The following is a 12,377-nucleotide window of genomic DNA, read 5'->3' as shown; positions in this document are numbered from 1 at the left end:
ATTCATTACTGGGATCCTGTACCTTCAAATGACCTGTCTTGGTTCTCATTTTTTCCCCTTGTCCCTGCCCTCCCTTCATCCCCACCTCCCCTCCCCATTTACAAATGCTTTATTTCCATTTCTTCATTTTCTCATATTTTTTTCTTTTCCCTCAATAAATTTATCCTAAACCTCCATTGTTCCAAGAATTCACTCCTCAGTTGTAGAGAACACGAACTTGCGTTTGGATATCTAGCAGGTTTGGGAGTTACATCTCTTTCCCCTATATCATTTTGGAGGTTTTTCACCAATATAACTGGTCAGAGTTCTCAACATTATTTAATTCAAGGCACTTCCCTCTTCTGTGGCTGCTGGCTTCCAGAATTAACTCTTCCTAAAGAAACCGCAGCAGTGCTATGTCATTTTTTACTTCATGGACACCCTATCCAATCTTAAAATGAAAGAATACAAGCACTCCACTCTTAGTGAACTGGTGGACTACATTACAATAAGCAGAGGCTGCTTGACAAAGCAGACTTACCAGGAAGTAGTTAGGATGGCATCAGGTAATCTATTCAGAACTCTCCCTTCCTGTGACAGCAATGAATTTGATCCAGAAGAAGACAAACCTATCCTTGAGGCATCGTGGCCACACCTACAGCTTGTATATGAATTTTTCATACAAGTTTTGGAAAGCCAAGAATTCCAATCCAGCATTGCCAAAAAGTACATAGATCAGAAATCTGTATTGCAGCTTTTGGAGTTGACAGTGAAGACTCTCAGTAACAGGACTACTTAAAGACAGTTTTACACAGAATTAATGGCAAGCTTCTGGGTCTTAGAGCATTTATCTGAAAACAGATTAACAATGTTTTTCTAAGGTTTGTTGATGAAACAGAGCACTTCAATGGCATAGCTGAGCTGCTGGAAGTATTAGAAAGTATTATCAATGGCTTTGCTTTACCTCTAAAGGCAGAACATGAACAGTTTCTGGTGAAAGTGTTGATCCCTTTACACGGGGTCAGGAGCGTATCACTCCTCCACGCCCAGCTGGCATATTGTATAGTACAGTTTCTGGAGACAGATCCTTCACTAACAGAACCAGTTATTAAGGGATTAATTAAATTTTGGCCAAAAACATGCAGTCAAAAAGAGGTCATGTTCCTTGGGGAGCTAGAAGAAATTCTGGATGTGATTGAACCGCCACAATTTGTTAAAATTCAACAACCTTCGTTTAAAACAAATTGCCAAGTGTGTATCCAGCCCCCATTTACAGGTGGCAGAAGAGCACTCTGCTATTGGAATAATGAGTACATCATTAGTTTTATAGAAGAAAACTCCAATGTCATCCTTCCATTGTGAAGGATTTCAAAAGAACATTGGAATCCAGCTATCGTGGCATTAGTGTACAGGGTGTTAAAGGCATTTATGGAGATGAACAGCTCCAGGTTTGATGAACTCACAGCAACATACAAGTCAGATCGGCAGCATGAGAAAAAGCGCGTGAAGAATTGTGGAAAAGTTTGGAGGATCTGGAGTTAAAGAGAGGTCTTAGATGTGATGGTATAATTCCAATTTAACAAAAATATGACAACGTTACTAATCTCTAGAGTCACTCCTTTTTGTAGTAGAAGATGGAGCAACAGTTTTCTGTATTGTGCAACTTTACAGTAGATTTCACAGTTGTTTAATTATTACAACAGCACTGCATATACCCTGTCTCTTAGTAAAAGAAAAATAAATAAGGGGACAGTAGATGGACTTCTCAGAACTTTGCAAACATAATCATTCTTTTAACCCACTTAAAAACAAACGGAAAAGCAGTCTTCAAAGATCTGTTGATGAACTTGCTGTGTCAAAATTTCATTATCAGGAGTTCCTTGCAGAAACTAGCAGAAAGTACGATACCATTTTTTTAGTTTTTTTTTATTAAAGATTGCAAAGATACATGATAACAAGAAATGAAGATACTAAATAAAAATTTCAAATATACATATATATGACAGCAAAAAAAGAGTATGAAATAAACAAGAATTTATGTAACAGACTGATCGAAATACATTAGTTTGATATGATCTTCAAACATTATGTTCTTTCTCATTTTCTTATAATATTTTTGAAATAATGTAATTATAAATAAACCAAAGTTACATATTATAGTTGAGAAACTGTCCTCAAAATTTTATGATTTATAAACTCCTTGGTTTTATTAATTGATAAATATCATATATTTGTTGATTGTACCACTTAACATTTTCTAAAAAACTTCCCACAGAAAAATATATACTTATATTTGAAATCCAAAAGCAACTAAAAAAATTCACATTTTTAAGATCAGATTTTTCTGTTTCTATTTTATTATATCCCATACTTATTTTTATTATATTTTTATAAGCATAATAATAGAATTTAACACCAATAGATATGTAATATTCTTCTCAAATGAATGACTATGAATTAAGTCAAGCATATAATTTAAAGAAATCATAAGGTTGCCAGAGAAACTATCAATATGCCAAATGTGCACAATCCTACCACATTCATGCCCATGTTTCTCATTTGATAGTGCACACATATATGTAAAAACATAACCTCCACATATATACACAATGCATATTTTCTACAATACAATATATACTTAGGTATAATAAAACAGTGCAGTGATGTGTGGAATGTTGGTGATTTGTATAATTTGAGAAAAAACAAATATCATCTTTGAGGGAGTTGGAGAATTTGTAATATGTACCAGATACTAAATGATATTAATGATTAAGTATAGTTATAATAAAATTTACTTAAAAATTAATATTCATCATCAGTAGAAAATAGGTACAAAGATATATTGATAAGATAACAACATTTATCTTAACAAATTTCCAACCAAACAAGCTGTAGTGACAGAAAAGGAAGTTTGTAGAAAGCAGAAATGAAAGAGGAAAATGACAGATGGACCTTAATACTTTTCATACTACTCATATATACAGATTTCATAAATTCTCAAATAAAAAAGCAAAGAAAATGAGAACCAAAATAACTCATCAATTTTAAAAACATGAAATGTAAAGCCTGAGATTTAGCTCAAATAGTCCTGTACCTGCCTACCCAGAACAATGTGCTGAGTTTAATCTCCAGCATCAGAGGAAGAAAAAAAAAAGGAAAAAAAGAAGAAAATAGGGGCAAAAAGCATATATACTTTCTGACATACTCAATAAATTAAAAATAAATTATTTATCTCTTCCTCTTGAATTGTTCCCTTCACAAGGATGTAGTGAACTTCTTTGTCTCTTTCAATCAGTTTAAGTTTGAAACTTACTTTGTGAATAAGATTGCTACTCCTGCTTTTTTTTGGCGGGGGGAGCTCCTGTTACATGAAGAAGTTTTCTGTCCTTTCACTTTCAATCTATGGGCTTCTTTTTACCCTAGACGTGTCTTGTATACAACATATTATTGGATCTTGCTTCTTAATCCATTCTGCTGGTCTATTTCTCTTGATTGGTGAATTGAGGCCATTAATATTGATGGTTATAACTGATATGTACTAACTTATTATTATCATGTTTGTTTGTTTTTTCACCTTCTCCTTTTAGTTTCTTGGCTTGCCTATTTGATTTGCTCTGTTGGGCCTCATTGTGTTGTATTTTTCAATGTATTTTTCTAGGATATTGTTTAGAATTCATTGTAGTGCTGTTTTGGTATTCATAAAGTTTCTCAGGTGTTCTTTATCATGGAAATATCTTATTTCCCCATCCATTTTAAAAGAAAGTTTTGCAGGATACATCAGTCTAGGTTGGAGTGTTTTCTTTTAGTACTTGAAATATCTCATTCCAGGCTCTCCTTAACCTAAGGGTTTGTATTGAAAAGTCTGCTGTGATTCTGATAGGCTTTCCTTTGCATGTAATTTGTTTCTTGTCTCTTACTGCTTGTAGTATTTTGTCCTTCTGTTGGGTTTCTGGGATCTTGATTATTATATGTCTAGGTGTAGATTTTTTTTGATCACGGCTAGTTGGAGTCCTATATGCCTCACTTATCTGTATGTCAAATTCTTCCCCTCTGGGAAGTTTTCTATAATTAATTCTGTGAACAGCTTCTTTAAGTCATTTACATTTTCTCCTACTACTTCTTGAATTCCTATCAATCTTATGTTATTCTTCTTAGTATCATCTAACAGTTGTTGTATCAATTTCTCATGATCCCCTACTATTTTTAAGAGACCTCTCTTTTCACGGTCACTGACTGCAATTTTATCTTCTATATATGAGATTCTGTCTTCAGACTCTTTTATTCTTTTGTGAACACTCTCAATGGAGTTTTTCATCTCCTGGATATCTGCTTGAATCTGTCCTGTGGATTCCATTTCTTTCTTGTATTGGGCATTTATTGTTTCCAATTCTTTCTTATGCTGGGCATTCATGGCTTCTATCATGGTCCTGAGCTCATCTCTTTTCCTCTCAGTTTCTGTTCTAGAGTCACGAATTATAACTTTCATTTTGCTTGTCATCTCTATGATTATCTGGGAAATTACTTCTGTTTTATATTTCTCTAGAGCCTGATTGATCAGCTTTGTTACTTCCTGTGCTTTGAGTTCAGGGTGTCCTGATGATTCACTATCAGACTTTTCATCCTCATTTGCCCCACTATTTGCCATTGGTGAACTGGAAGTCCGTCCCTGTATCTTGCTTAAGCGTTTTCTCCTTTTTACTATTGTTGTTGGGTTATCCTTAGTTTAATCTTTAGATTATTATTTAAATCTTCCTGATATAGTTGGGCTGCAGGCCATGGGTCTCTAATGACTCATAGACATTCTCATTTTCATAATACTGAAGAAAACAGCTTATTGAATCAATCACAATCCTTTATCCTAATTGATACAATCAGCACCGCAATATAATGAAGCACAATTTGCAAATTGAGCAATTATGGTAGTCATCAATCTATCACCCTCAAACCATGTAAATTTAATTAAGATCAAGAATCAATCCAAAATATGCTTGCAGTAAAAAAACTTTTCAATAAGGATATTTACCATTTACAATGGGGGCTTAAAACAAAGTTAAGACAAGAGGAGTAGATAAGTATAAGAATTAGAGAATATTTCATATGAAGCGAAAGACATAGAAAATGGCCAGACAATCATCAGGAAATTGTTAAATTCAAAAAGAACAAACAAAATATAAATATAGTAACCCTTGTGTGAGGTAGAATAACATGAGAAAAGAACATAAAGAAAAGAGAAAAAAAATAACAAAAGAAGAAATCTGAATTAGGACAAGAGCAGAAACAAAAAGGGAGATGAGGGATACTATAGTGGAATAAGAGACTGAGTTACAGAAAGAAAACAAAAAAAGAAAAAAGAATTTGCAGAGTAGGATGAAAAAAAGAAAGAAACAAAAATGAGTTTAAAGGGCCTCTTTCAGACTATATCACTGCTGTCATAATATACAGTATGTGCTGCCATTTGCAGAGCCGAGTCCCCTGACCTCAGCTAGCTGGTGGCAGAGCCCCACAAAGCAGACTGAGCTCTGGCTGCAAGGCCCAGACTGAGTTCCCCGACCTCCTAAAGGGTTGAACTCCACTCAGTTCTACTATAAATTTCCCCCACCACTTCTTTAAAGATGTTCAAAGTTGGAAGTGCCAGAAAATACTCTTTATGACCACCTCTGCCTCTAAAGAGTAGGTCCAAAGACTGATACAATCCGTAGGTCTAAAAGCGCGAGGGGGAAGAGGGGGTTTGGGGTGCCCGCAAGGCTACCTTTCTAGCGCTGAAGATGGCGGCAGAGGCGCCAGCAGGGGAGGGCCCGGTCGAGAAGACCATCTTGCGCTGAAGATGTCAGCAGCATGCAGCCTGCAGGGGAGGGCGTGGCTGAAAAGACCTTCTGGCGTTGAAGATGGCCTACACAGCCTGCAGGAGAGGGTGCGGCCAAGAAGACCCTCTATGATACCATTTTCAAATGTGAACAATTTTAAATTCAACTTGTCTTTCTGTTAAACTGGTAAATGTATTTATGGGAAAGGAAGGAGGGGAAAGACTATCATTTCCTTATGAGTTTGTGTAACTTCTTCCTCTGGATAACTTGACTGTAATTTGACATAGTTTCCTTTTTCACATCTTCATGAGTTAAATGTCCATGTTGAAAAGGGCCACGAACTGTAAAGGTCCCTGCTGAAAGTTTTGTCTACTGGAGTTAACATCTTCCCAGTAACCAGGTAGTCCTGGTACTCCTCTAGGTTTAAAATTAGGAGTTAAAAGAGAAGAGGCGATAAACGTGATAGGAAAGGAATTTTGGATTCATACAAAAGTCTATGGTGAATCCAAATCAAAGTCTCGAATCCTTTGAAAGCAGGCACTGTGACACTACAGGCTTCAGTGTCTGACCAGTATTAGTTGCATACATCAGTGGAAATACGTACCAGAGATGTTCTAGAAATATCAGAAAAATATCCTTTTGCACCATATGACATAAGAAAAACACTAAATGGTACAACCATGAAATTGATTGCCAGGATTGCAAATCTAATTGGGAAAAGAGTTGAGTGAGCAGTTTAGACTGTTTGGATTTGTTGCTTACTTTTTAATGTGTATTTATAAAGTATTTCAGCAAAATAGGATGTAGCCTCTGGGAAAAAACAAACATGTTACAGTGTCTTTTGTACATTCTCAGTCTGTATCTCATCGCAGCGCCAGCCCTGTTTTTAGCCAGAAAGGATTCAGGATCGACATTATGCATTCTGAATGGGATGCATATTCCTAACTACTGCATTTGTTACCAAAAGTGGTTCTACAAATGCTACTGAAAAAATCTGGAAATTCCTAATGTCCTTTATAAAAGGCTTTTATAAAGAAATTTGGTGCATTAGAGAGAAGAGTGTGTGTATGAATGAATTTGCATGTACTTAGCATGTTTCCATAAAACATGTAAGGAATTGGCAAGCATGGCTTCCACTGAGAAAAGATATTGGGAAAGAAGATCGGAGCTTACAGGAACACTGACTTTCCACTACAAACTTTTTTTGTGTGTGTGCCTTTTGGATTTGTGTACTGTGTCTTTGTACTACAATTTAAATCAAATAATTTAAATAACTTTTTTTAAAGTTCTCAGTATTTTTTAATTAAATGTAACAAAAGTTAACCAGCTAACTAGACAGGAGGACTTTCTACCAGGCTCATCTTCTTTTCCGTCTTTGTCCCCACAGATTACAATTCAGTGTGTCAGTTGTTTATTGAGTACCCTTTACTCCATTAACACATTCCATTAACACATTCATGACGGCGTCAGAATTTGTATGTTTTCCTGCCAAGCAGCCCTGAGCCACCAGTGCACATGCATGACTCTCCTATTGGGCAGCATGGGACAGTCCCACTGGGTGGCATATGTACCACTGGTGGTTCAAGCCAGCAGCAAAGTATTAAACAGTTGCTATGCAGCTAACGTTGCATGTGACATAGAGCTGAGAATTTGATTATAAGGAAGTAAATACAGTTTGTTGAGCTGCATATGTCTTTAGAAATGTCCATTTCCCATACTTTTGTGCACCAAAGTTATAATTCACTCCAAATATTTCAATCCTGAAGACCAGAGTGGGTACTGTAGAGCAAAATTTCAATGTTTTGGCACCAGAGACCAGTTTTGTAGATGAAAAATTTTTTGTGGACCGGGCCTGGGGAATAGGAGGATGGTTCAGGGATGATTTAAGGGCATTGCATTGATTATGAACTTTATTTTTACTTTGTAATATCTAATAAAAAGATTTATACAACTCACCATAATGCATAATTAGTGGGAGCCCTGAGCTTGTTTTCCTGTAACTAGATGGTCCTATCTGGGGGTGATGGGGGACAGTGACACCTGAAGTGCATTCATTAGGTCCAGTCTGCTCTGTAATGCAGTTTGGGTTTCTGTCTCTGCAGAAAACCCTGCTTCACAAAGATAAGATGTTGGAAATTAAAGTTTGCATTGCTTTTTTGGCACTCTCAGGATACTCTACCAGAATGCGTGAAGTTGTCTCAAACATAGTTTTAAAGCCACCATCATTTGAAATCTCAGGCAATTCACTGTCTTCTAGCACAAAGTTGATTTACCTGCCTTATTCACAAGAAGAATCATGGGCCCACTCCTTCCCACTTCGGAGGTCTTTTGCGGTTAGGAAGTAATGTGCAAACTCTTTTGAAGCCTGAGATAGGTGATTACGCATCTGCTGGGAAAAAGAAGGGCCTGGCTCAGTCTCTTTCAAGATCCGTGTTAATGTCTGAAACATGTCAAAACCCCCAATGTTCACACATCAGCCCTGAATCCCAGTTTGGCTTTGAATGCAGCCACTTTATCTGCTGACTTAAACAGTCGTCATGCTCCCCTGAAGTGACAGATTGAGTTTGTTGAGCAGGTTGAAAGTGTCACACAAGTAAGCAAGTTTTACAACCCATTCTGTTGTAAATGTGTTGCCAGTGATGACTGCTTTTCTAAAAGAAATTTCTGAACCAGCCCTCATAACTCAGAAATACAGGCTAGTGAGCTACTTTTAGAAAGCCACCTTATTTCTGTGTATAACAGATGACGTGTGGTCTGCATCCATCCTCACAAAACTATAAGAACCAGATATAAGTTAAGGGCATGTACTTTAATTTGGTTGATAATTTTAATCACATCCTGTAAAACATTAAGTCCTGGTGACGTTTTTCAACTAGCCAGCATTTCTGCATGGATGACACAATACACAGACTCATATTCCGAAGTGAGCTCTTTGACTTGAACAGTGAAACCAGAAAGCCAACCAGTCACGGCAGCCTCTCCATCCTTGTACATTCCAACACGAAATGACTAACACGGTTTTCCCCACATGTAATTATTCAAAGGCTTGAACAGCTCTACAGTTAGGGTGTTGGTTGGCAAAAAAGTGCGCTGTAACATGTTTGCATGTACATCCGCCTAAAAAATATATCTCACAAAAACAAGCATTGTTGCCCTATCAATACCAGTAGACTCATCAACCTCAATTTCAGACCACAGTCACTCATTAATCTCTTCTACATACTGCAACTCAATATTCTCTATTTCATCAATTAGTCTAGTCAGGGTGCTAGCCAAATGGGAAATGCATAGTGCCTTTGGAACTGTAGCTGCTAGAAGTTCATGACAAATGTCCTTAGCAGCAGGCTGGATCAACTCTTCGCCAATAGTAAAGGGCTTCTTAGCTTTAGCAATGCAGTTGGCCACTAAGAATGATGCTCTCAGTGCAGGCACATTTGAGGAAGTAGTGGCCTTCAGTGATTGTCGCTGTTCTTCACGTTCATGTTTTTTTTTTTCTTTTGAAAAACTCCAGTCTTGGCTGTAGTTGTGGGGTGCTGAGATTCCATGTGGTGAAGTAGTTTTGAAGGTTTCGTGGCTTTCTTGGATAGCTGGTAGCCATAAATTATACATAGTGGGCGTGGAGAATATAATCACCTGTTGTGATAACCTCATATTTAAGTAGGACTTTTGGTATTTTCTAAAGGCTAGCTTTTTGTTGGCAATCTTAGAGTCTTCTGCTGCTGTCTCATCATTGGGTCTTTACCCTTTTTAATAAAGCTCTCTGGTGACATTTGTTTTTTACTCATTTCGGCTATAATTAGCTTGTGGACTTAAAAAAAAAAACTTACTGGGACAAGTATGTGCTACAGACAAGAGGCACAGATGGAAACCATAAGTAAAATAGTGGGCAGGCTGCAGATGTAAGATTTAAAGTCTCAGTTCCACTCCAAGGAGCATGAACAGCTGAAAGGCCCCCACGATGTTGAGCCCTAAAGCTCGGCGAGGCTCCAGGAGCTTGTTGGACAGTGAGAGTCACCCAGGAAGGAACACACCACGCTGGTTGGTAAACAGACCTTTATTAGTCTGGCCAGATGGCGCTCCCAGAGCCAAGTAGCTCAGAGAGGCAACTATCTCAGAGTCAGAGGCTTATTTTATAAAGGGCTATGGGGGGAGTTAACACTCGAAACTTGCAGGAAGGGGACAAAGGCAAGTGGTCAGTTGATCCGAGCTGGTGGTTGTCAATCATGTACTCGACCGTTACGTACTAGTGGTCAGCAGATCGATTACCCACTGTTTTATAGATTGTGGTGTCCAGAACATTCAGTTACGGGGAAAACAAGGAGTGGGGTGATTTACTTTGGGTCTCTATGTTTGTTACAGTTTCTCTCGAGTTTCCCAGCTACAGTTTCTATCTAGTTTCCCAGAGCTACCAAGCAGTTACCTATTAATTCACAATTAATCATTACTTATACTATAAGGGGGGAAACAACTGTCTCTTGGTCATTTGCTGGTCAACATGGAGTCGCTCTAGTTCAGTCAGGTCTCACACGGAGGGACTAAAATAAGTGTCACATTCTGGCTTAAATTCAGCCACCACATGCAGCTTGTCACTTGCCACTCACTGATAGGGTTTGATACGAGTCTGCAAGCACTTGATTTATTATGGTCTCTGAGCAGTCGAACCTCTCTGCTAATATTCAACCGTGTGCTAGCATTACCACCTCAGCTTTCCCTCAGATCATCAGGCATTAGGATCCCACAAGGAGCACGCAATATAGATCCTGCAAAAGAACAGTTCACCGCAGGGTTCTGGCTCTCATAAGAATCTAATGTCCCTGCTGATCTCACAGGAAGTGGAGCTCAGGATGTGATACAGATAGTGGGGAGCGGCTCTCAAAACAGATGAAGCTTCACTCAGTTCCCTGTCACTCTCCTGGCTCCTACCGGGCCATGGATAGGTACCGGTCCCTGGTCCGGGTGTTGGGAACCCCCGCTACAGAGGGTTAAAAAGGAAGAGGCGAAGGGGATGAGGGGAACTACTCCTGGTTCCTGTCTGCCGATAATTTGAAATATACCATTTATTCATACCAAAATTAGTAAGCATGACATTAAAGTACTAAATTATGCCAGCACGGTGGTGCACGCCTGCGATCCCAGCACTCAGGAGGACCGCCATGAGCTCAAAGCTAGCCAGGGATACATAGTGAGTTCAAGACCAGTTTGAACTACATAATGAGATTCTGTCTCAAAAAAAAATTAAAACAAAGCTAAATTATATGGAACAGATCTAGAGCATTATAAATGCCTTAATGATGTTGTGTTAATTTTGTGTCTGCTGTGACGAATTACTACAAACCTGGTAGATGGAAACAACATAAATGTACAATCTTCTAACTTTGGGCTCTGGAACAACCCAGTCCAGTGTATGAGAACCGGCCTCAAGGTGCTGTGACACCCACTGGGCCTCTCCTAAAGGTTCCACTGTCCCTCGGTGGCACCAAGCTGGAGACTAAACCCGTAAGAGCCAGGTCAGATCCAAGCTACAGCGAAGGCGGACACCCAAGCGGGGTGCACGACTCGGCCCAGCTGAGACGCGTGATTGCGTAAAGCACAGCTGGAGAATGACGGGAGGAAGTTTAAAGACTTACTAGAGAAAATTAGATTTAAAGCACACCTTGAAGAACAGGTAAAATGTACTCTCTAGAGAAAAACTAACGAAGTCTTCCAGGCAGGAAAAAACACCAAGTGCAGAGGTACACTTCAGACTGACAGGGCTCAAGGCACTGTTTCTTGGGGAAGATAAAACACTGAGTAAGCGGTTGGTAGAAGAAACTAATAGAGAAAGGTATTACATAGTCTGTTAGAACAAAAGGATTTAAGAAGACAAAACATAACACTAAACGTCCCAGAAGAGTTAAACACAGTACATAAATACATAGCAAAATCAGGGATATTGGATTTGAAAGACATTGAAACCCAAGTAAGGAAGAGCAAATGTAATACAATAAATACATCATCACGCCGGGCATGGTGGCACATGCCTGTAATACCAGCCCTCGGGAGGCTGAGGCAGGAGGATTGCTGCGACTTTGAGACCAGTCTGGGCTACACAGTGAGTTCCAGGTCAGTCTCAACTACATAGTGAGACCCTGTCTCAAAAAACAAAACAAAAAATACATCATCACTGTTTACCCATCCTTTGTTCTGCTGTTTTCTTTACATTTTTCTACCATCTTTATTTTTTGCTAACCTAAAAGGAAAAGGTAAGTAGGAAATTCACAGGAAGAAAGCAACTTAGTCTATTAATATTTTCAGTTCCTTTTATGGGTCAGATACCCTATCTTTGCGAATGCTAGCATTTGATAAAATGTACTCCTCGACTGACCAACTTCTGGCGTTTGCATTTCTACCTCCCCTTTACCTCTCCTTCTCCCCAAAACAGAAGAAAGAACTGAAGCAGGAGGGCAGGGGGTGCAGAAGACTTGAATGAGATTGATGTAAAGACGAGACTGCAGAGAAGAGACAGGAACCAGAAAGAGAAACAGATGAAAGGTGTTTCACCGCCGGGTCTCAGGCTTCTTGTGGATTACTTGTCGGAAATGCGAACTCATATAG

The 12,377-nt window shown here is 38.6% G+C and overlaps 1 pseudogene; it reads left to right on the top strand.

Annotated features, from left to right (window-relative positions):
* The first annotated feature begins 367 nt into the window (after positions 1–367).
* On the top strand, positions 368–11,369 carry LOC104868065 (annotated as a pseudogene).
* The last annotated feature ends 1,008 nt before the right edge of the window (positions 11,370–12,377 follow it).

This window comes from Fukomys damarensis, unplaced genomic scaffold (assembly GCF_012274545.1).
Source record: "Fukomys damarensis isolate Sample0158 unplaced genomic scaffold, DMR_v1.0_HiC HiC_scaffold_17, whole genome shotgun sequence".
In the NCBI taxonomy this organism is placed as follows: Eukaryota; Metazoa; Chordata; class Mammalia; order Rodentia; family Bathyergidae; genus Fukomys; species Fukomys damarensis.
Note: the sequence above shows the minus strand (reverse complement) of the source record. Positions and strands in the feature narration are given on the sequence as shown.